Source organism: Martes martes (assembly GCF_963455335.1).
Source record: "Martes martes genome assembly, chromosome: 12".
Lineage (NCBI taxonomy): Eukaryota > Metazoa > Chordata > Mammalia > Carnivora > Mustelidae > Martes > Martes martes.
The window spans coordinates 5,701,102-5,724,568 of record NC_137900.1 but is presented as its reverse complement, the minus strand read 5'-3'; the positions used below and the strand labels follow the sequence as shown (position 1 = coordinate 5,724,568).

At 35.9% G+C, this 23,467-nt stretch overlaps 1 protein-coding gene across 2 annotated transcripts in view; it reads left to right on the top strand.

The window, feature by feature from the left end:
• The window catches only part of JAK2 (Janus kinase 2), a 133,108-nt gene that overhangs the window by 6,581 nt on the left and 103,060 nt on the right, over positions 1-23,467 (top strand). Inside the window, exon 2 of one of the 2 annotated variants that reach the window (XM_080819572.1) lies at positions 16,837-16,902. The exons of the other annotated variant lie outside the window; for it this stretch is intronic. The gene's annotated coding sequence lies outside the window, so the exon portion shown is untranslated. The remainder of the gene's footprint in view (positions 1-16,836; positions 16,903-23,467) is intronic. 2 annotated transcript variants of the gene reach the window in all.

Below are 23,467 nucleotides of genomic sequence, written 5' to 3'. Positions count from 1 at the left end.
CCTGTGCAGTATAGTTATCAGAGGTGGACTAGGTTGAGAATCCATGGGCTGTTTCTTTTGCCAGAATGCTTATTTTGATCTCCCAAGGACATACTTTAACCTGCTTTTTTGCTATCGGTCCTTGGGAATTAGGGTATTCATTATTGCTTACTAAAGTGACTTTAATAAATTCTGATTATGAAATAAAATGACACTAGGTAATATTTTGTAATTTGGACATCAGTGTGATGTGAGGAAGTGTACTGTTTTGGAAATCAGGGGGATCAGGGACTAACTGCTGTCAAAATGAGTTTGAGCAACTCATGTGATCATTGAACTTTTTTCCCCCTCATTTGGAAAATTGAGAGAATGGAATAAATGTTTTTTAGAAAAACTTTATATACTTTAGAAATGTGGAGTCACATAGTAAAATGTGAATAAACTTAAGTAATGGCTTACTATGGTTTATAGCAAAAAAACTAGCCTCTTGCTCCTTCTCCATCTCTGATTCCTGCTTTCCAGTAAACCACTTTCAGATTTCCTAAGTATCTTCTGGTGCTTACCTCCATAATTCTAAATAACATAATCCACCATCAGTAACACCCCTCCTCATCCTCTATCTGTGGCTATACTCTGCCTTTTTTACATTTATTTATTAAAGATTTTGTTTGCTTGAGAGAGAGAGAGAGAGCGCACACACACAGGAGACGGGGCAAGAGTGGAGGGAGAGGGAGAAGCAGACTCCCTGCTGAGCAGGGAGCCTGACCTGGGCCTAGGATGGAGATCATGACCTGAGCCAAAGGCAGATGCTTAACCCACTGAGCCACCCAGGCACCTTTGCCCTTTTCCCCTTTAAAATGAATGAATTGGTCAGTGTCGTATCTAAGGCTTCTCCATCTACTTGTGTAGAAAAAGCCATCTCCTTTTGCCTTCAAGGACTTTGCTATTTTATTTCTCCCTCATTTTCTTGCATTTTCAATTTTTCCCTCTACTGGCTCATTTCCATCAGTGTGTATTCTGGTTGCTATTGCTGTTTGCTATTGCAAAACTTAGTGATATAAAACACCTATTTTATTAGGCTCACAGATATTATGGTTCAATAATTCAGGTAGGGTACACCAAGAATGCCTTGTTTTTATTCCACAAAGTCTAGAACCTCAGTTGGGAAGACTTGTGGGCTGGGAGTAATGTGAAGGTGGGGGGACTAGAATGAGTCATCTGGAGGTGTCTTCACTTACATGATTGGTAGTTGATGCAGGCTGTTGACTGGAGCATACATGGGAGCCTCACTGTAGCTGTCTTTCTTACATGGTGAGATGGGATTTAAAAGCGAGTGCTTCATGGGGCGCCTGGGTGGCTCAGTGGGTTAAAGTCTCTACCTTCGGCTCAGGTCATGGTCTCAGGGTCCTGGGATCGAGCCCTGCATCAGGCTGTCTGCTCAGCGGGGAGCCTGCTTCCTCCTCTCTGCCTGCCTCTCTGACTACTTGTGATCTCTATCAAATAAATAAATAAAATAAATTTTAAAAATGTTTAAAAAAATAAAAGCGAGTGTTTCAGTGAACATGGGTGAAGTGGGGATTAGACTCCACCTGTAAAGTAGTCCCATGTGAAAGAAAATATGTGGGATGGGAGATATTGTTATGGCCATCTCTGGACAATACTATTGCCATAGTTCGCCTTTTTTCCATACTTCATATGTCTCTCACATGCCTCTCACGTGCAAAATACACTAACTCCCTCCTCAGAGACCTCTAATTTACATCCCATCATGACATCAGCTCAGAATCTAGTTTCTCATCATCTAAGTCCAGATGCTGTTGAAGTTTCCTTGGGTCTGTTTCTTGAAAGTGATTACTCTTTAGCTGAAGACCTGTGAAGAGACAAGGAATATGCCCCCACAGGGTTAACATACAAGATTGGAAAGGCACATGTTAATTGCAGTAGAATTCCTGTTCAAAAAGAGGGACAAGGAAGCATATGGTAGTCTACAACAAATATGAAACCCAGCAGGCATACGTTGGCAGTTCCTTGTGTAGGGCCCAGTGTTACTGCCCATAATTGTTCCCAGTGGGCCATGACTGCTTCTTTTGGTCGTTGATTTTGCCTTCTGAATCATTCTTTTTTTCCCAAAAGACCTGAACCATTTTTGCAACTGAGTAACCATTGGAACTTGCTTCCTGCTTATAGTCACTCAGGATCCCAAAGCCTCATTTTAGGTAGTTACTGTCCCCTTCATTCTAAGCCGATGTAGCTCTTTTAAAAAGTTTGTGGACTTCCTGTGCATCAGGTCATAATCTCCTCCGTCAGACAAAAGCCATACTTCCAAATCTTGTAGAGGAGGCTTTTCTTACCTTAGGCTCCCTGTGAGACTACTGTGGAGTGGTATCCTTAAGATCTGTAGATAATTTTTTTGTTTGAAAGGATCAATGAGGTACTAACTTGAATCTTTCTGAGGTTTTAACAGTGGATCTTACAGTCCCACTCTAGATTTAATCTTTGCCCTGAAGCTCTCTTACTTTAAGAACATTTTGCTGGCTGAGAAGGGTATTCTAAGCCCTTTACATTTGCTTGAAATTGCATTCAAAAAGTGAGTGGCTCATTCTTTTTTGTTGTTGTTGTTAAGATCTTATTTATTTATTTGACATCGAGAAATCCCAAGTAGAGAGGCAGGCAGAGAGACAGGAGGAGGAAGCAGGCTCCCTGCTGAGCAGAGAGCCCGATATGGGGCTTAGATCCCAGGACCCTGGGATCATGACCTGAGCCGAAGGCAGAGGCTTAACATACTGAGCCACCCGGGCACCCAGAATGGCTCATTCTTTAGTTCATCTCTCTACTCTCTCAGTTAGGAAGGCAACTAGAAGAAGCCCCCCCTGCTTCTTCAGCATTCTACCTAGAGTCTCCTTGACTCATTAGGTAGATACATTTCCCATGTTACTTTAGGTGATAGTTTTGGCAGACATTTTGCTATTATATAACAAGGGTCTCCTTTTATTCAGCTTTCCAATAGTATTTTCCTTGATTGCCTTTAAACTCTCCCCAACATCCTTGTTGGGGCCTTTTGCTTTCATTAAGTCTCTTTAATTAAGATTATTAATTAATTAATTAATTAAATCAAGCCCCTTTAATTATGTAAACTCAAACCTCAGATGGGTGCTTACCTGTTCCTTGGCTGTACCAGAACTATCCCCTAATCTGGTGGTTCTTATCGTAATTACCTAGGGAGCCACTGAAATACAAATTGCTGGGCACCACGCCCAGAGTTTCTGTTTCAGGAGGTCTAGAATGGGACCCAATAATTTGCATTTCTAAGTTCCCAGGTGATGATGATAATGCTGGTTTGGGGACCAGACCGAGAATCACTGATTTGAAATGGTTTGGCACAGGAATACCTCTTTTGTGTCTGTGATGTTGCTGTTTACAGCTTTTCTTGATAGGCCTAGTAGTCTTGGAAATAGGGTTGCTGTGTGCTGAAGAGTCGGACAGTAGCTCTTAGCCTTGCCTATCTTAGGTAGTTATGCCGTGCTCTTTTTTACTGGTATACCGTGTTTGATTTGTCCCTGATATCTTTGGAGTTTTTCTGAGAAATGGAGCAGTAGTGCAGGATCAACTTACTAAAATACATTTTAAGCCTTTAAAAAGCCAAACAAATAGGGGTTGGCAAAGTTTTTCTATTACGGACCAGATAGTAAATATTGTAGGCTTTGTGGGCAAGAGTATCTCTGCAGCAACTACTCAGCTCTACCTTTGTGGTGCACAAGCAACCATAGACAGTACATAAATGAATGGGCTTGTAAAGATTTATTTACAAAAACAGTCAACTGGCAGATTTGACCTGGGAGCTGAAGTTTGCCAGTTCCCGTTCAATACCACTGCCTGACTCCACAGTCTCTTCAAGCTACTGCCCCATGGTCCATTCTCTTTAAAACTTTGAAAGAGTTGTCTGTATTTTCTCTTGTTTTTATTCACTCAAAAATTTTTTTGAACAGGTCACACATTTAAATAGAATTCAAATGTATTTTAGAAAAGTGTTTTAGAATTCAAGAAGTATTAAATATCTTTGTACATATGTTGATATGCATGTATACAACCATAACTGTATATTAAATAGAAGAGAAATTGCTGATTGAGAAATGGTATATGTTGCTAATTTCAATAAATACTGTCAAACTGATCTTCATAGAAATGCCAGTTTGTACTTTTCCATACCTGTTTTTGATAGTTTGGTCTTTGTCAATTTGAGATATAACAAATGGAATCTTACAATTTTAGTTTGCTTTAAATTTTCCTTTTCTGGGGGTGCCTGGGTGGCTCAGTGGGTTAAGCCGCTGCCTTCGGCTCAGGTCATATCTCAGGGTCCTGGGATCGAGTCCTGCATCGGGCTCTCTGCTCAGCAGGGAGCCTACTTCCCTCTCTCTCTCTCTCTCTGCCTGCCTCTCTGTCTACTTGTGATCTCCCTCTGTCAAATAAATAAATAAAATCTTTAAAAAAAAAATAAATAAATTTTCCTTCTCTGAGAATTGTTCACTCATATCCTCGGCCATTTTCTTTTCTTCTTCTTCTTCCTTTTTAAAGATCTATTTATTCTAGTAGGGCAGAGAGAGTGCTTACCAAGCACATGTGTGAGTGGGGGGAGGGGCAGAGGAAGAGAATCTCAAACAGACTCTCAGCTGAGCGTGAAGCATACCTCAGGGTTCAGTCCCAGGACTCTGAGATGATAATCTGAGCGGAAACCAAGAGTCAGAGGCTTAACTGACTGAGCCACCCAGGCGCCCGCCGGCCCATTTTCTTTTGGATTGCTGATCTCTTACTTTGATTTAATGGAACTCTTTCTAGATCAAGGATAATAGCTCTGTGTTTGTGAAATAAATTGTAAAATATTTTCCCCAGGTTGTCTTCTTATCTTTTTGACTCCGTCCTGTGATTTTTTTTTTTTTTTTGGTCACACATACATTTTGGGTTTTTTATGCTATTCTTTCTGTTAGTCGTCCCATTTATTTATTTATTTTTAAATTATACTTAGATCCCCCTTCTCTGCTCTGAAATTATATTTTGAAGCTCTCCCATGCATTCTTGATCCGCCTGGAATTTATATTGGTGCAAGGTATAAGATGGGATCCAACTTTTTCCCCCCAGATGGTTGTTTCAACACTATCTGTTGAATAATCCATCTTTTCTCTGCTGTGGGATATGCTAATGTTTTAAATTGCATATATAGTTGGGTCTATTTCCAGCCTTTGTTTTGTTCCAGTAGTGGCTCCTGTGAAACTACTGTGATTTCTAGGTCACGGAGTGTTTCTGGTAATTTCTTTATTTTCAGGTACTACACAATGTTTAGCATATGGAAGGAACTCACATGTTTGAAAAGAAAATGAATAAGTCAACAGTTCAGGGATATAAGCAGATCTTTGTGCCTACTCAATTTAATGATTAAATTTCTTTCTTTTATTTTACGCTTGGATTTGACCTTGGTTTTCTGTTTTTATTTTACTTTTTTTGAATTTATTGTGAGGTGGGTTTTTTGGTATTTAATGAATAGGTATTAACTTGTGAGTCTGCTTTTATTGATCAATTTTTGGCCTTAAATTGTTAAAAACTAACAATATGGTTTATCTCCTGCGTATAAAGAGAAGTTTGTGATTTCATAATAACAATCTGCAGGGTAGTCCATTTGAGACTTGAACGCCCTCAAGTTCCAATATATTGGTTTCATAAGGGTTTGACATGGCAAGATTCATTAGGAGAGGATTTTAGGACTAGGGAATGACCCAGAGAAGAAAACAGTGAATTATAGTGTTAGTCAGTCTAATTTATGATGGGAAATTGAGGAAGTGGAAATTCATTCAAATTAGAAAATGCTTCTGGGTCTAGAGAATTTTTTTGTTTATTTCTCATTCTTTTCTTGTTTATCTGTAAGTGCTTAATTTTATTTTTTATTTTATGCATTTATAATCTTTAAAATATCTGAAATAATGTTCTTCTGGCATGTTGTATTTTTGAAATTATTATGAATTTAAATTCATATTGATTTCAATAGCTTAGATTTGTTTTGAATGTCAGTAGCAAATGATAGTGTTAAATACCTCACTAGTAGAATTAAATTTCCTATACAATTTTATTTTCTATAGGCAAACTCATCACTTCTTAAAATTAAAAAAATATTTAAAAAACTTCTTGGTGATATAGGGTTGGAATATGATGGTTTTTCAAAGGACATCTTAAAGGTGACCCCTGCCAACTTTTAAAATGTATTTGAAGCACTTTCCTCCATCTTTATTAACTTTTTTGGGTGTGTTTTATATATATGTGTGTATATAGAATACACACACACACACACGTATATGATTCTAAGAAGTAGCTCAAAAGCTGTTCCTAAGAATAAAAATAGGGAAGAGGTTAAATTTGTAGAATAATTTCTATTTTCTCACCTTTCTGTTTGTGTATCATTCACCTCTGGTTTCTCAGGAGGTGGTTTAAATTGTTGCCTGTTACACATGTTACTTTTGTGACTGACGCCAGGTAAAATGATGGTTTTAGTATCCCTTAAGTGAGTATCTGTTCTCCTTCTGTTCTTTTCCAGTCTTTTTTTTTTTTTTAAGATTTTATATATTTATTTATTCAGGCAGAGAGAGAGGAAGAAGCAGGCTCCATGCTGAGCAGAGAGCCCGATGTGGGGCTCGATCCCAGGACCCTGAGATCATGACCTGAGCCGAAGGCAGAGGCTTAACCCACTGAGCCCCTCAGGCACCCTAGGTTCTTTTCCAGTCTTAAAACTGATTACATATTCATCTTAGATCCCTTGCTTCTTACGTGAAAGAATCATAGTGTTTTAAAAGATATGTATTTGCATATATTTTATATACTATTGTGAAGAGCAGTAGTAGAATACAAGCTTTGAACAGTATTTCTTCAAATAGTAAGACTCAAGAGAGCAAAAGTGGCCATTAAAAAATTATATTCATCAAAAGGGTAAAAAGAATTACAGGTACTTCTTGTGATTGTGACAGAACTTGCTTAACAAGTTTCGTTTATCTTTCTGGATGTTTCTGTATAGTGACATGAATAGTGTCCTGTTTATTCTCATCTGAGCCTGTAACTCAGCAATGTATTATGGGGATCTTTCCATTTCAATGATTAGAGATTCATTCATTCAATTGTTCATTCATTCAGTCCTTTTTTCATGCAGTCAGGGGGTCTCTCAGCTCACTTGTTCAGCTGCTTACTCTCTTGGTCTGTCATTTACTCATTCCATTGGTCACTCATTCATTCAGCTGGTCAGTCACTCACTCACATCACTTAGCGGGTCAGCCTAGTCACTTACCACCTACACACACACTCAGTCAGTTAGCATTTAATCAATCATTAAATAAATCATTAACGTAGTAATTTAGTAAACACTTACTCAGTGTCCATTTTGTGCTATGCACAGGATATAATGCTGAGGATATATTGAGAGCCATGATGTAAGCTATCATTTTTAGTATCTTCATAGTATTTTTATTGGCTAAGTATACAATATGTTATCAAATCCCTTTAATGTTATTTAAGATTTTTTTTATCATTATGAAGTGTTTCATAGAATTCATAGATATGCATCCCATTACTGTTACCTTTTTTTAAAAGGACAAATTCTTAGATATTCTTGTTTCTTTCATATCCTTGCCAGCACTGGGTATTGCCAGTCTTCTTAATCTTTGCCAGTCAAAAAGGGCAGTATCTTATTTTTATTTTATTTAACTTTCTCTGATTATTAATGACATTGACCATGTTTTCATTTTATGGAATACTTGTATATTTTTTTGTGAAATGCCTGTCCATGTTCTTTGTCTATTTTTTTATGGATTAATTTGATTACATTAAACCTGATTATATTAAAACCTCATAGCATATGTTTTTTCTCAGCTTTTTAAAAACTTTGATTATGATATTTACAATTTTATGTAGTCTTCGTTCTTTATTTTCTGTATTGACTTTTGCTTAGATGTTAGTTTTGGAAATGATGTACATATACAAAAGATTTTTTGGTGTAGAAATAATTAAAGTGGACAGATTTAAAACACACCAAAAAAATTTACTGAAAATATCCAACTTCAAACGCGTAAGGGGGAAGGTAAGAAGAAGAGCTAACAGCAATGATTTTTCGAATATTTACAAACACTTGAAAATGTTTTAAGTTATTTTGAAGGAATAAGATCCAAATATAAAGAGACATATAATGGAAAAGTGAAATAAATGTATATACTCATTGCAGAGATTGTTTCCAGTAATAGTTAAATGAACTTTGAAGTAATGTTTAGATTTTGTTATATTTACTTTTAGCTGTTTTCTTTTTTTAATTTTTAAGCATGTGTTCCTTAAGGTCAGTTTTTATAAATATTCCATATGTGCTCAAAAATACATATTTGGTGGAAGCTTGTAATACATTGTCATTTTTCTAGGCACACAAAAGAATTCTGTGCCTTTTATCAGTTTGTGGGGCTCTTAGATATTGGAGATACCTATTCCTTTTTTGATAAATGAATTTCAGATGTTTTCTCTGAGTTTGTATCTTTTGGTTTATTTATGGCTCCTTTTCTCAGGAGAGATTGAAAATTTAGTGTAATAGATCTTTTTCTTTATTGTACATTTATAAAACTTGAATGACTTCACTGTCATTAATGTGTATAAAAAGGCTGGTTATGTAAGAAAGTAGGGAAAAAGGGAGATCCATGTCTTGCCTAAAGCATTGAAATTCAAGTGGTTATAAAAAAACACTGTATGTATGTATTTATTTATTTAAAGATTTTATTTATTTATTTGTCAGAGAGAGTGCACGTGCACAAGCACGGGGAGCAGCAAGCAGAGGGATAGGGAGAAGCAGGCTCCCTACTGAGCAGGGAGCCCCATGTGGGACTTGATCCTAGGACCCTGAGATCATGACCTGAGCCAAAGGCAGAAGCTAAACCAACTGAGCCACCCATGCGTCCCTAAAAAACACTTTATTAGCCAAAGTAAATATGGACTCATGTAGTCAATTTGTGTGACTTTTGTTATATGAGTTTTGAGTTTCTTATTTTGTATAACAAAGTTTTTGGTTCCAGGTAAAAGTCTCCCAAAGATTCTTCCAGTATTTTATACTTTATTTTGGAAATATTTTATTTTGTTAAATATTTATTCATATATTATTTATTTTTTTAAATAAAGTATAAGTTTAGCATGTTTTCTCTGGTTGTACTGTCAGTTATGCTAGTGCCTTTTGTAAACAGCTATCTCTTTTTACTGTATTGAAATGTCATCATTATTACCTTGAGTTCCTCTATATACTTGGATTATTTTTGGATGCTCTTTTGGTTCACTGATCTATGGTAGTGTATGCTAGTACTGTTTTGGTTATAGTTTTTTTTAATAGTAAGTTTTAATATATGATGGGGTAAATTTTTATGTTATTTTTTCTGACAAATGTGTATATGACAAATACAAGAAAGAAAAAATAGGAAAAAGCCACAGGCAATTCATAAAGAAATATACATGGACAACAAATATACCTACTTATCTTCACCAGTAATAAGGAGAATCCAATTAAAGATAAGAACTAACTTCTTTCCTTCTTTCCTGGTATATTTCTAGTGGATAGTTTGAATTACAAACTATGAAGAAAAAAATCCCATCCCTAATGGGATGCCTATCAAATTCACATAGAATTTCACAGGATCTGCATTTAAAAAAAAAAACCTCTTTTGCATTTAATTTCATTTGTAGGTGATACACATGTCCCTATCTAATCAGTGAGATTCTTGTGTTATCCCAGACATTCCTTCATTAGTCCTTTTTTACTATTAGTGCTTTTATATAGCTTTTAAAGCATATTTTAGATAAGGAAAGAGTCTGTGTATGCACAAGTAAAGCAAGATCAGCAAATAACCAACTGCTTTTTATGTACCATCTTTTTGTTTTACTATATCAAATCCACAAAGGACCTTTCTCTTTAGCAAGCATTTCTAGGTTTTGGATGATTAAAGTATGTGATACCTTCCTTCCCACAACTAAAGTACTTTGGTTTTAAAGCATTCAAAACCCCTGCCTTCACAAAATTTAGCTGATGGTTTCATAGTAAATGTACTTAATATAATAGTCTCTACCATCTCTGACTTTATGGCATTTTTTCCTCTAATATTTATATTCAAACAAAATGTACAGTGTAAAAGATTAGATGGTGTGAATATGAGATAAAAGCACTTTAAAAGTTATCTCTTTTAAAAAAAATTTTTCCTCAATTAATTTTCCTCTATTCTAGATAACTTTATTTCTAGACTCCATTTTTCTCATGCCATATTGGGTGAACGTTCTGTTTTTGACAAAAGAAAAATGTTTACTCTCTCTTTAAAGAACACAGAAAATTCAGTCAGTTTACATGTAATTAATATTACTAAAATTAGCATGACTCAGTTTTCAAGCAGAAATTGAGGAAGAACAAGTTCTGGATCAAATAGTCAATAGAGCATAGACCACATCTCCTTTTCTCTTTTTGTTTTCTTTAATAATAGAGTCATTGTATAGCCTGGCTGTAGTTGATGCTGTAAGTGATCCACCAGTAGCCCCTGGGAGCTTCGGTGTGCTTTGGGAAACTTCCGTTAGTTTTTGCATCTCTAACCTGCTAACTCTTCTTGGAAATGTAGGAAGCCGTGCTTGTGGGGCATGTGGCAGGCCCCAAGGGCTGTGAAATTAACTCTGGGTGCCGTTCTCACCACCGACTCTCAGGGTTTGGTGTTGGATAAATACTCCAGTTGCTCCCTTGGATGGGATGGTTTTGAGACACGTTTTACAGTGTTTTTTAGAGCTTTTCTGAGGGATTAAGCCCACTGTGGTAGCTGGTTTAAGAGTGCAGTTTTATTGGCTGCCTTCCCTTCTCTATACCATTTCTCTCTTTCTCTGCCGTTGTTGCCTGAACTTCAAAATTAACCTACTTTCTTTTGAATCCTTTATCAGGTTTTGCTTCTAGGAATATTTAAACTAAGATGGCGTGGCTTTGGCAGTAGTGTGACCAAACTCCAGTGAGAAGTTTCGTTTTTCAGCAGTTTTATTTTTCAACATACATGAATTGCCATACTTTTTTCACCCTCACTGCCTGTATGATTGGGAGGGGAAAAAAGGAAAATGAAAACAAGAAAAGGAAAGGGAAAAAGGAAGAGCTCTGGTATTGTCTAATACAGTGTGAGGAGAAAGGAAGGTGCTTGTCTCCAGGTGAGGTTATTTCAGTTTATTACATTTAATCCTTACAAAAATCCTGTGAAGTAGTGGCCATTATTATTATTTTTTTTAAGAAGTAAAAACTGAGCTCAGAAAGATTAAACTGATTTTGGAGAAACAGCACAGGGGTCAGGATTCAAACCAAGTTCCATTTCAAACTTGGATCCTAACCCAAAGGCTATATTCTTCCTTTTTTTTCTTTTTCATTTTAATATTTGAAAAAAAATTTTTTTGAAATATTCTTAATATATGGGAAATTAAGAAAATAAAATAAATTATTATAAATAAAATAAAATAAATTATCTGCCATTCAGTTTTAACAATATTTGGCTACATTTTGCTTTAGATCTTATTTTTTTTTAAGAAATAAATATTGTAGACACAGTTGAAGCTCATCTACATATTCCTACTCCTGTGTCTCCCCCATTTACTTCACTAGACATAACCACTAGCCTGAAGTTAGTATCATTTGCATGCATATTTTAAACTTCTACTGTGTATATGTATCAGTGAATAATATATAGTAGTAAATCATGGGTTTAAACCTTAAATTGTATCGTGCAAAAATATCAATGTCCTGCTACAACTTGCTTTTTAAACCTCACTTATCTTTATGACATTCATTTATCCATGTTTTGAGATAAACTCTAGTTCATTGATAAAATTCATGAATAATTATGGATTATGATAATTACAAAGTATGAATAATGAATAAAATATGAAGTGGTGGCCATATATATGGCCATATATATATAGAATCTTATATAATTTATATACCATTTTTATATAATTTATATACCATTTATACCATCTATAATTTATATACCATTTTTTCTACTGATGGACATTTAGGTATTTTATTATTTTACTAAGTTTTCATTTTAATTTCAGTATAGTTAACATACAGTGTTATATTAGTTTCAGGTTTATAATACAGTGATTTAGCAATTCCATACATTTCTCAGTGCTCATCACAAGTGCACTCCTTAATCCCCATCACCTATTTCCCGCATCCCCCCCACCCACCTCCCTTCTGGTAACCATCAGTTTGTTCTTCTATAGTTAAGAGTCTGTTTCTTGCTTTGTCGCTCTCTCTTTTTCCTCAGAAATACAGAGTACTTCATGAATTTGCATGTCGTCCTTGCACAGGGGCCATACTAATTGTCTCTATATTGCTCTAATTTTAGTGTGTGTGCTGTTGAAGTGAAGCAGTATTTATGTCTTTTTATCATTACAAATAATGCTACTGTGAACATCATGCAGTAGTATATTCATTTCTCTAGGGTTATAACTGGAAATGGAATTTCTGGTTTGTAGGATAGTTGTATCTTCAGATCAGTTAAATGTGACTAATTGCTCTCTAAAACCAGTTGTTTGAAGGGTTCTACATCTTCTCATCCATACTTGGTATCTTCAGACTCCTTAATTTTGGCAGCCTGATGAATATGATTTGGTATCTGGATTTGCATTTACTTAACTACAAGTGAGACCTACCATCTTCTTTGTTTATCTATTCATATCTTTTGCTCCTTTTTTCATTGGGATTTCTTTTACTTATTGATTTATATTTTGTAGTTACCTTCTTTTAGTTTGGCTTAAAATCACAAGGATTAGTACCATTTGGCACCTGTCAGCTTGATAAAACTGTCCTTTTTGGTTAACTTTTCTGTGTGGTTTTGTTATGTGTCACTTCTAAGCACTGTATACCTTGATTTTTTTTTTTTTTAAGATTTTATTTATTTACTTGACAGAGATCACAAGCAGGCAGAGAGGCAGCAGACTCCCTACCAAGCAGAGAGCCCTATGCGGGGCTCGATCCCAGGACCCTGGGATCATGACCCAAGCCAAAGGCAGAGGCTTTAACCCACTGAGCCACCCAGGCGCCCCAATACCTTGATTTCAAAAAGGAAATCTGGTCTGGGTGCCAGAGTGGCTCAGTTGGTTAAACATCTGACTTTGGCTAAGGTCCTGATCTCGGGATCCTGGGGCTCCAGCCCTGCCTCGGGCTACTCCTTCAGTGGGGAGTCTGTCCCTCTGCCCCTCCTCCTGCTTGTACACACACACACATTCCCTTTCCCTCTCTTTCTCTCTCTAATAAATAAATAAAATCTTTAAAAAAAACCAGTCTGATGTTATTTGTCTTTTAAAAGGTGGGTTTCATTGGCTTATTATTTAACATTTACTATATTTATTGACATTTGGACTTAAAAACTTTTTGCCAGCTTTTCCTTTTAATTTTTTTCCTGCCATTTTATAGATTATAAATCTTTTCTTTCAATTGTTAACTTAAAAATTTTTGACGTATATACTTAAATATTCACTTTTATTAAAAAAAGCTCAAAGTTATTTAGTATACTTCTGCTAAATAAGCAAGGAGGTATCAAATGCCCCCTGTCATCTTAATCTCATCTGAAGTTTTGGTTTTATGTGTTGCTTTTTAAGTTTTCCATTTTTAAAAACCTGTCAGTACCTAATACCACTTTTACTGTACTGAGAGATCAGAATCTTTAAACAAAAAATTTTGTAGTAAATGTTTTGAACAACCCTTTGTTTTTAAATGTATGTGATAGATGAATTGTAAAATACAAAGTAAAATCCAGGATTTCATTTCCTGAAATTTTCTGATTGAGTAACCTGAAAGCACTCATAAGAAATGATAGATGAAATATAGCAAACATCCTTTAAAAAAGCTTTTTTCTTAGGGAGAATTTTGAACATACAAAAGTAAACATAACGGTACAATGAACTCTTACACACCAATCGCTCGACTGCAGTAGTCCTTATTGCCTGTAGCATCTTACTCTGTGCCACTGTGTTATTTTGAAGCATATTGGAGACATATTATTTCTTCCATTAATATTTCAGTATGCATCCCTAAGATATAGGAACACTTTTTAGAATTAAAAACATTATAATTCCTTAATATCTTTAAATATTCGGCAAGCAATCAAATTTCAGAATGCCTGATATATCATAAATGGCTTTTTATAATGGTTTTAGGTTTTTTATTATTTTTTTTTAAACAGGGGCCAAATGAGGTACATACATTGTGACTACAGTCTTTGTTTCCTGCATCCCTTGTCTGTCTTCTTTTTTCTTTCTTAACCATGTTGGTTATAATTTCCCACAGTCTAGATTTTTCTGATCACATTTTTAGGGTGTTCCTCTGTTCTTTGCACTTCCTGTAAATTGGTATTTTACAGACTTCATTGTATTCGGAATTGTCATATACTGCCAGAAAGTATTTTCTTACATATTCTTGTCTTCCTGTTTCTACTTTTTCAGCTGATTGCCTTCCAGTCCTTCTTATAGGATGCTTCCGAATTCCCCTTTCCCTTATAAATTCAGTTTTCTATAGCATTAGTCACTTGTTCTCTACCTTCATTGATGTTGCCTTTCCTAAAGGTATCACATCATATCTGCCCTAGGGTCTAGAGGAAGTATTTACATTGCTGCTTCCATAGGGTAATATTTATCGCCCTAATACAGAACCCCAAAATCTTGTCCTTTGAGATTAGTATGTTACAGATTACATCGTCCTCAGTCCCTCCTGTTGCCCTCTGCTGTGCTTTCCTTGCCTACTCCTATGTTGTTCGTTGAGAATTTTTGGCATCTAGCTTGGTTCTCCTCTAAACCCTTTTTTTCTGCCATTATCATAGGTTATGTCATTATCCAGGTGAAGAACTCACCTGAAGACACTTCAGAGTTTCTTAATATATCTGACTCTGCAGTGTCATCCAAACTTGACACCGTTACTCCTTTCTCATAACCTTTTCTAATGAAACCTTGTTACTCTCTCAAGTTTGACAATCTCTGAAGTAAACAGGTTAATTGTACCAATCTTGATTTTGCCTAAGCACTGTTCCCCTCCCCCTTTCCTCAAGTTATGCATTTCACGTAAGGTGAAGTAGTGTATTGAGAACTTGATTTCTTGTTCCAGAAATCGTAGGCAGTATTGATTTCTCACTTTCTAGGATTAATGTACTTCTTCCCAGCTTCTCTTTAGCCACCCCCTTGCCTTCACCTCTCGGCCTGTAGCACTTGCATTTTTATATCAAGATGAACATTTATATTGTGCCTGGTAACCATAATTAACACTTGAGTGCTTTGTAGATGGTTCTAAATTTGCAAAGCAATGACAGTGCTTATATTATATTGAGGATTGTTACAGAGCCAAGAAGCATGCTATAATTTCATCACCTTTCTTGTCAAGTTTTCTTCCACTGGAATTGCCCCTTTCCCCCCTTTCTTTTAGTTTTCCTTTATCTTCTGTGAGTGTGTTGTGTTATGTTTTGTTTTGTATTTGTTTTTAACTCCTTCATGGCAAGCAGCCTAGTACCCACTTTTTTCTGAAGTCTTCCTTCCAATGTCCCCTTGCTGGGCTGAGTGCTTGAGGTCTCCTGCCCACCTGTCTCTCAGCATGTGACTTAACTTCACTACTGTCCAGGTTTGGATCTATCTTCTGGACCTGATGTCATCTTTTTGATTTACTCCTTTGGTTTGGTTGGTATGTTGTATCTTAAGAAAGTGACTTCTGAAATGCTGCTTTTGAGGTAAACTTGGAGTAGTTAAATGTTTGAAATCACTTTGTTCTGCTGGGTAAGAATTCTAAGTTGAAAACCATGCATGAGGTTAGAAAATAAAAATAATGACACAAAATGAAAACTATCTTTACCCTTCAGTACCTTTCCCTAGTTTTTTGCTAACTTCTTAATTGCTAAATTCAGTGAATTTCCCCCCCTTTTGTTTCTATCTTATTTAACCTCTTCATAGTATTTGACGAATCTTCTCATGACACTCTTCTCTTTTCTTTCTTTCTTTTTTTTAAAGGAACTTTAGTTTTATCAAGATAAATACAGAAATATACATATAGCACAGTGAATTTTTACAAAGTGAACACTTCCAGCTTTTCTCCTGCTTCTTGACTAGGTCTTTTCAAGAATCTGCTGCATTCCTTTTTATGTTCCCCCATTTCTGACAGTTCTAGATAGTTCTTAAATGTTTGGACTGCAACACCTTGGTTTCTAACCCTCTTCTCATCTTGTATACCTTATGTGTATCTTTATGCTTAATGACTTTAAAAATCTGTAGCAAAAACACATAATATTTCCCTTAGCTTTTAGGAATCTCGCTGCCTGTACGATATCCCAATCTGGATGTATCATAGGTAACTCAGTTTCGTTATGTGCCAAACTGAATTCATCATTCCTCCAAAGCTATTCTTCCATCATGCTCTGTGAATTGTGACACTGGACACCTAGCCTCTCAAACCCTAAACCAGGAAATCATTCTTAATTCCTCACATAGCAAGCTGATTACTATGAATCTTCCTTGTAATTGTCTTGCAGGTGCTTCATAGTCCAAATATCTAAAATCCACTTTCCTTTCAAACTTATTTTCTCTATCTTGGTGCTTAGCATTGCTTTCTTTATACCTAGTTGCTCAGTTGGAAATCTCAAATTCAGGTTAGATTCCTCAGTCTCCCCAATGTCCAGTTAGTAATAAAGGTAAATCTTTACAGTAAATCTAGGTAGTACACAGCCTTGTCCTTTTACCATGTGTATTCTATTACAGTTACTGTAACACTGTATGTATTGATTTATATCTGTGCACATTATTTCCTTTCTACTCCAGATGAAGAGCTTTTGAGGCAAAAAGTTACATCTTTTGGAAAATGTTGAACATGTAAATGAACATGAGGTAAGTTGAATGAAGTCAGATGATATACTATGTAAATAGAAAAGTATTGGAATACATTTAGACTGGAAAATTTGACATGAACAAGTTAAAAAATTCCAGAATTTCTCATAAGCTAACAAACATGGTACATATCTGTTTTATCTAGATTTTGGTTGAATTACTCCTGAAATATATTTGTAAAGAGAGGGGAAATATATAAGTGAACACAGTGCAATGACATTTTATCTTATTTTGTCAAGGATTCGTAAAGCAGCACTTTATATTTTACTGTATCACCAGGAAATTTCTTTGACAGTTATAGATTATTGTGGTATATTCTCCAAAATAAACTCCATTCTGTGAACATGGGTTTTAAGTAATTTTTTTCTACTTATAATTTTTTATAAGTAATAGTAGAGAATAATGGAAACCAACATACATTAAAGAAAACTAAATTCCAACAAATTAATTAGAATATATTCCAAATATTAGCAGTTAGCAATCAATACAAAAATATTTTATGAAATGTATACCAGAGTTGTTTTGAGGTTAGCCTGAGGCTGATTAAGACATTTTTAATGATATATCAATGAAAGAGGTGATAGAAGCAAAAATAAGGGAAATAATACACCAGAATATGCGTTTTTAGGAAAGGGTCCTTTTGCTTGAGATGGAAGTGTATAATAAAGCCAATTTCTTAAAGTGACAAATAAAAGTGGGTGAAGCTAAAAAATAATTGATACTTCTTGCTGTTACCTTTTTAGCTGTCATTCCTCAAGTGTTAGTTTAGCTTTTGAGGAATGTAGGGATACAGAAAAAGAGGCACTTTAATTCTGTAGCATTCTACTACTGTAGTTCTCAGTCAGTGTTTCTTTGTCATTACTGTGGGACATTATATTTGATAAAAAAAAAATCCGAGACCTTTTTTGCACAATAGTTGCTGAAAAGTAGATCCAAGTTCTTACTCACTGATGATTTCCGTTGAAGACATAATGTTCCCATTACCATTGATGAGAAGCTCAAATTGGACTTTCTCTGCCCTTGTGCAATTCATATTATGTAACTTTTCTTGGCTGTCCCTGTACTTGGATGTTTGATTACAGTTTGGGGGAGGTATTGCATTAGATGTAATTGGCCAAATGTGAACTTTAAAAGTATGTCTGGCAGCCACATATCTGGTAGAAACCAACAAATCTGAAGTAGGAATGAGAAGAGGTAAAGACAACAAAAGTTTGTTTTGATGCTAACAGGTATCTGAGGGAATTGTTTCACATTCTCTATGTTTCTTCTAAGAATAGGCTTACTTTTGGGGCTCCTGGGTGGCTTAGTCAGTTGAGCCTTCAGCTCAGGTTATGATCCCAGGGTTCTGGGATCAAGCCCCTTATGGGGTTCCCTGTTCAGTGAGGAGCCTGGTTCTTCTGCGTCTCCCACTGGTTGTGTTCCTGCCCTCACTATCTCTTTCTCTGTCAAACGAATAAATAAAATCTAAAAAAAAAAAAAAAGGCATACTTTTAAAAAAGCAGTTTTATTCAGATGTAATTCACATACCATACATTTTGTACCAGCCGTACATTTTTGTTTTAAATTGTAGAAGCAAAACTAGAATCTATATGAAAATGAATAGTGAGAAATTGTGTTTAGGTATCATTCCCAACTCCTTTAGTGATAGGTTTTTTGCTTTTCTCAAACCATTCTCCAAGAATTTTCTAGGCTTATTGGGTTAGGATGAGGGATTTGGGAGATGACAACCATTTGTCTTCTAGAATGGTATTATTATAGATAAGGAACAGAAGGAAAGTTCTCCGTGTTAAATGTTTTTCCGTTCATAACTTTTTTCTTAACTAGTTTCTGTGATTTTGAGCTAAGAAGATCCAACAGGCTTAAAGAGTGAGAGTCTGTTTTTGTGCTGTGCTTTAATATTTTTGCCTCTTTTATCAGAAACTGCTAGAATTAGTAATCAGACTTTAGGATTAAAAATGGTGAGGGAATATCTTCTTGGGTGCATTTCTTTTCAAAAACAAAGTACTTTTGTGGGAAATTCTTTTGATTTGAACCTCTGTGGGCTTAAAGATAACATTATCTTTTTGACTGGGTTTGCATGTAAGCAATACTTTATATAAATGGAGGATAAGGGAGTCCTGGAAAGGCTACAGTTCCAGGAAAAGATTTATTTACTCAAGTTTTATTTTTGTGTTTGTTTGACAGTAGGTTATTTATCTTTATATGTACTTTCCACTCTTATTATTAAATGCCCCTTTTCACATGGTTTGATTAATTTATTTGGATTTTTTTTCCTTATGTAGCGTAGAAAAGCTGTAAGACCTGCTAAATTGCATCACAGAGATTTACTGTCAGTTCAAAAAAGACAAAGCAGAACGTGATAAGTAAAATTTACCATTTGTTAATCTAAGAAATCAACTCTACTATTTGTAATTCAGTTGAATTAATTTGGTTTATTTTAAGGGTGGTTCCTTAAGTTACTTATTTCAGAGACTTGATTCTGTTGGGAAAGAAGTTGAATATAGTAAAAATTATTCTAAAAACCAACATTTTGAGGGGTGCCTGGGTGGCTCAGTTTGGTTAAGCGGCTGCCTTCGGCTCAGGTCATGATCCCCAGAGTCCTGGGATCGAGCCCCGCATCCGGCTCCCTGCTCAGCAGAGAGCCTGTTTCTTTCTCTCCTTCTGCCTGCTGCCCTGCTTGCTTGTGCTCTCTGTCTCTGTCAAATAAATAAATAAAATCTTTAAAAAAATAATAAAACCAACATTTTTTGAATATGTATTTATTGGAAAGAAGGAAACCGTCTTTATTCACAGATAGTATATTCAAACAATTACAAAGAATTCCATGGAATCCACAAAATAACTAATAATATTACTATGAGAATTTACCTAAGCTTTTAGGATGTGTCAGGTCACACAAACCAGTTGCATTTCTATTTACCAATAATAAACAGTGGGAAAAAGTATTTTAAACATTATTTATAATAGATTAAAAATAAAAACAAAATAGAAAATGTGTAAGATTTTTATAGAAGCTACAAAGCACTGTAGAAACAAATTAAGGAAGATACTAAAGTGTTTTAAAAGTTGAGATTTGGAGAAGCACGTCAGTTTGGACTTGGTTTGGCTGCTTATAAACAAAATTGCAAGTAATAGTGGATTTATGTTTCTCTCAAGTAAAAGAAGATATTATGCTGGACATTTGGCTCCATGATTATCAGGACTAGTTACCAGCTATCTTTTTCTTTTTCCAACCTTTACCCTTACTTCCATCCTCAGGATCACCTTGTGGTTGCAGGAGGGCTATTAAAGCTCCAACCATGGTGTGTTCATTCCTCATAGCCTAAAGGAGGAAAGGGCAACCAAAAAGAATGCCACTTCATAGTTAAATCAGCTGAGAGTGGAATTACTGCATCATAGTGTGGATATCTGGCACCCAGTGGGTGCAAGAGCATCTGGTCCTGCAGGTGCCAAACAGGCAAGTTCTGCTCTTCAGTGCTGACAAAATCCAAAGGCAGAGAGACGAGAGGTGGTGAAAAAAGAAAGTAATTTATATTGTGAGGCCAACATTGGAAGGACAGCAGGCCAATGTCTCAAAGACTATTTCCCAAATCCTGAAAAGGTTTATGTAAGGAAAATGTTGGACGAAGGTAGGTGAGTACATGCATGTGGGCAGTAAAGGTCAAGTTGATCATTGTCTTGGAGTCAGTCACCCAGGGTCTTGCTGGCATCATGGCAGTCATTATTGCTTGAGGGGGTAGTTTTGGTTCGCATCACAGGATGCTACCACTCCCTGCCCCAGGTCTTTTGCTTGAGTTAAAAAATAAGCTGGAAAGAATTTAGTCAGTTGGAAAATAGGGACTAAGGTCAGATGGAAGTAGTTAAAGTCCCCTTTCATATGTATAACTTTGTAAGAAGCTTCCAGTTTTTCAGAGTGGTTGCTCATGTTTTTTAACATTCCCATCAGGAGTGAGTGTTTCAGTTGCTCCACAACTTTTGTAACATTTGGTGTCATTAGTCATTTAAAATTTTTGCCATCCTAATGGGTGTGTGTTGGTATCTCATGGTTTAATTTGTATTTCACTGAATTGGTGGTATTCAGCAGTTTTTCATGTGGTTTTGGGGAGTTTTTAAAAATCTCCATTTGTAGTGTGCCTTCAGCTCAGGTCATGATCCCAGGGTCCTGGGATCGAGCCCCACATCGGGCTCTCTGTTCAGCCGGGAGCCTGCTTCCCCCTCTCTCTCTGCCTGCCTCTCTGCCTACTTGTGATCTCTGTCTGTCAAATAAATAAACAAAATCTTTAAAATAAATAAATAAAATAAAAATAAAAATCTCCATTTGTTAAGTTTGTTCAAATATTTTGGTCTTTTTTATATTATTGGATTATCAGTCTTTCTTTGTATTCTAAATATAAATCCTTTGATGTATCTATGTAGTGCACATATTTTCTCCCTGTCGTTTCATTTTCTTAACAGCCTTTTCGTCAGCAGAGATTTTAAGTTTTGGTAATATCTAACTTGTCACTTTTGTAATATCTAACTTTTTTTTTTTTTTAAATGGCTAGTACTTTGTGTCTTATCTAAGAAACCATTATAATTCTAAGGTTAATCAGTTGATGGTATGTGTGTGGTTCTATTTCTGGACTGCTTATTCCATTCCATTTATCTATTTGTGTATTCTTGTGTCAATACCACATGTATTGATTATTGTAGTTTTATAGACAATCTAGAGATCAGGTAGTATAAATCATTCAACTTTGCTCCTTTTAAAAATTGTTTTGACTTTTTTAGATCCTTTGCATGTCTTTTTAATTTTTTTTAAACATTTTTAAAAAAATATTTTATTTATTTATATGACAGAGAGAGAGACAGCACACAAACAGGGGGAGCAGCAGAGGGAGAGAGAAGCTTCTCTCTCCCTCTCGGCCGAGCAGGGAGCCTGATGTAGAGCCCAATCCCAGGACCCTGGGATCATGACCTGAGGCGAAGGCAGAGGCTTAAGCCCACTGAGCCACCCAGGTGCCCATCTATGTACATTTTAGATTTAGCTTTTCAATTTTTGTAAAAATGCAAGATGGGATTTTTTAAAAAGATTTTGTTTACTTATTACTATTTTTTTTTAAGATTTTATTTATTTATTTGACAGACAGAGATCACAAGTAGGCAGAGAGGCAGGCAGAGAGAGAGGAGGAAGCAGGCTCCCTGCTGAGCAGAGAGCCCCATGCGGGGCTTGATCCCAGCACCCTGGGATCATGACCTGAGGCAAAGGCAGAGGCTTAAACCCACTGAACCACCCAGGCGCCCTGCCTGATGGGATTTTGATTGGGATTGCATTAAATCTGTGTATCAGTTTGGGGAAAACTGACAGATTGGCAAGCTAAAATCTTCTACTAAAATCTAGTCCATAAAAATTATTTTGGTTTTCTTTAATTTCTCTCAAGTTTTATATTTTTCATCTCATGTTAAATTAGAACATCTTCCATCATCTGTATCTCACCATATTTCATTTTTTGATGCTATCATGGCTAGTATCTTTAAGATTTTATTTTGTAGTTGTTCGTTGTAGGTATGTAGTTTAGAATGGAGATTTCATTATTCTGGTGTGGTGAGGCCAATAGATCAGGAGATAATTACCATTAATAAGATAATTGTTACAATCAGAGATTCCAATAAGAGGAGGGGTTATACCATGCCAAGAGGAGCCACAAGGGGAAACATCAGGGTCGGTCAGGGGACAGAGAGGGAGGGGGGAAAATGTGGGCAGGAAGCTTTATTGTGGTTTTTGTGGGACACATCAGGTGAGGCCAGGTAAGCATGTTGAGGATTGACTAATCTGAACAATTTCAGTCTCTGGGGCACAGAGGCTATACCAATTTACATTCCCACTTACAGTGTGCACGAGTTCCCTTTGTTGTATCAAAGCAGCTTCTTTTTTTTTTTATAGATTTTATTTATTTATTAGAGAGTGTGCACATGAGAATGTGTGTATGCACACTGCAGGTGGGGAGAGGAGCAGAGGGAGAGACAAGCAGACTTTCTGCTGAATGTGGAGCCCTTTGTGGGGCTCAGTCTCAGGATCCTGAGATCATGACCTGAGCAGAAATCTAGAGTCAGGTGCTAACCGACTAAGCCACCCAGGTGCCCCTCAAAGCAGCAGCTTATGATCTTTATATTTCATTGTGCAGTATTTGCTCTACCATTTTCCTTTCCCATTTTTGTCTGTTTGTGTCCTCTTTCCATTTTGGTCTTGAACTACTTGATTATTTTAACTTCCTACCCTAGGATCCTAGATCTGTGCTGTCTAATAATAACTACCCATTACATGTGACTATAAAACTTAAAGTAATACAATTAAAAGTTAAACTTCATCTCTTAGTAGTAGTGGCTAAATTTCAAGTATTCTGTAACCATATGTGTGACAGTTATTATATCGTACAATACAGATACAGAGCATTTCCTTTATCTTGGAAAATTCTGTTGGCATGGTGATCTACATCCTCTATTTTTATTATTTTTTTATTGTAATTACTTCATTTTTTGCTTCCCTGAATTAATTTCTTTTTACAGATTTCATCAGGTGATTTTC